Raw genomic sequence first — 2,628 nt, forward strand, 5'->3', positions numbered from 1 at the left:
TCCTCTTGATCTTCATCTTCACCATCGTCACTGAAATCATCTTCTTCATCCTCATCATCTTGCATCATATGCAAATCAACTTCTTCACCATAAACTGAATCATCTTGTAAGTTATCAATTGGGTCATCTTCAATTGTTGCATTAACTTCTGATTCTTGCACTTGAAAAGCAACTTCTAAAGTATGCCTATCATCAATATAAAATAGTGAACAGTATGAGACAATCAAATATTTCAAATAAAACATTTAATATGAAACAATAGAGACTTAAAAACTAGGAGCAGTTTAATATCAAACTCAAAAAACAACTTCAATTGATACCATATCGACTGCATTTTATCACAATATCAAATATCGCAATTAATGTTACTGCAACTCTTACTATGACTGCTGTTGGAAACCTGACACTCAAAATAGGAAATTAGGCCCTTATATTTAAGAAATTTTCCTCAATAAGATGCCATAACAGATCAACCATAAGGATAACAACCAAAGTATAGCTTGCTTGCTTCACCTTACTATATATCAGACTAAATTAACCACAAAATGGTTATACTATTGATGTGAGAACCATTAAGCATATTCTGAATAATACTTCTTCTCATTCCATCTAAACTAACTAAACTGATTTGGATGAAGATGAAAGGCAAAATTAACAGAAAAAGTACATAGCAAACTAAACTAACTATCCTAATTACAACTATCTAAGACAGTTACAACAGAGTCCGCAAAGAGCATCACACAATAGAAGTAGAAAGCGAAATATAGCCAAGAGAAACTTGTCGACACTATGCATCAATGTACATATATGTATACGGTCAATTAATTACTGTATAAGTGCCGGCAAATCACCCTTGGCTGCATTCCACTTTCTGCTTCTTGGTGTGAGCTAAGAGATATTTTACCAAGAAGTATACAACACCTAGCTATCTCATATATATATATATATATATATATATGCAGATTAATGAGAAACTTACATCAATTATATATATGCAGATTAATGAGAAACTTACATCAATCACCTAGTTTTGCAATCACGTGCAGAGGCACAAATGCACCTTGTTTTGTAGTAGTATTGTTATTATTTTCATATTATATATATATGTGTAGACATTAATTAGTGTATCATATAGTACATATAATTAAGACTCTCTCTGCAACTTGCAATATAAAATGCAGTCATAATAAGAAATTGTTTTCAATTGTTTTCTAAATAAAACTAGGAGCAGTTTGTGCACCAAAAGTAGAACAAAACTCCACAAGATTTTTTTCACAACTATCCTATTAAACTGATAGAACAACACAAAAAACCACAAATATTAACATATATATAAACCTATATTTTGAAGCATGTTGTGAGAAATTAAACAACACATTTGAATTTTTTTCACCGAACTATCTTATACTAACCAAAAACCTTTCAAATAAATTAAATAGTACAAGACAAACATAAGCTTGTACCTGAAAGTCCAACAAAACTAAGCAAAACCAAACAACAAAGTGGAAAATGGCGACAATGGAAATAATAATTGATAGGGACATTGAATCAGCATCAATACCTCTATGCATGTAGCAATGGCGACAATGTCAGAAAAACACCTATTCTAGCAACTAAAGCAATTTGCAAATTGAAAATGTTCAAAGAAACAACACACAAAAACACTAAATTAGAAGAAAAACCCTAAATTAGAAGAAAATCAAAACCCTAACTCACTACAATTAACGAGAATAATGAAAAATGGCAAGAAATGAGACTGAAATAAAATAGAGTGGCATGCAACACTTACAAAGGCGACGAGGTTAGATGACAACGAAGTTGAGATGCAAATGTTGGTTTCAACCCCCTTATTGAACATAAAGTCTATCATATACCCAACTACGATCTGGGTGGTAACCATCCATACTTTGAAGGACAAACAAAGAATTGAGGAGCAACGGAACTGCTAACATAATGTAAAATAGAATAGTATAGTAAAATAAAATCAAATAGATAATTCACATCAAATAGAATAGTATAGTATAGTAAAATCAAATAGAATAGTATAGTAAAATCAACTCAAATCAAATCAGGACTCAATTTATTGAAACAAGGAAGCAAATGCAAATGTATCATTATAGCAAATTATTGCAACTTTCACTTGTCTTTTTTGACACACACATTAATCATGTTTTGCCCATTCAATATTTACTATCACAATTTTTATTTCAACTGCTTTGACCACTTTTTTTTTATTATTTATGAATTGAACTAGACTCATGTGATACTTAGTTCATTGAGCACCAAAAATGATGGGAATGAAACATACCGGCTTGCTTGCAGTGCTTCGTCTTCACTACCAACTATTACGGATATAATGGGACTTGTAACCGGAATTCCTATTAGCAAATGAAAGTCCTAACAGCAGCTGCAAAATTGAAAGTCCTGTTAGCAAATGAAAGTCCTGTTAACAAGAAAGAATCCCGTGAAGTCACAATACACCATACAAAGGAGTTAACAAGACAGTAAAAATTCAAATATATTTTCACACAATCCTTAGAAAAATAATGTCCACACAAAAATCACAAGCTATACCACATAAGTAAAACATCCCCAAATCATGTGCTATACATGTGGCAGTTCACATTA

The sequence above is a fragment of the Cicer arietinum genome, chromosome 6 (assembly GCF_000331145.2).
Source record: "Cicer arietinum cultivar CDC Frontier isolate Library 1 chromosome 6, Cicar.CDCFrontier_v2.0, whole genome shotgun sequence".
NCBI classification, from domain to species: domain Eukaryota; kingdom Viridiplantae; phylum Streptophyta; class Magnoliopsida; order Fabales; family Fabaceae; genus Cicer; species Cicer arietinum.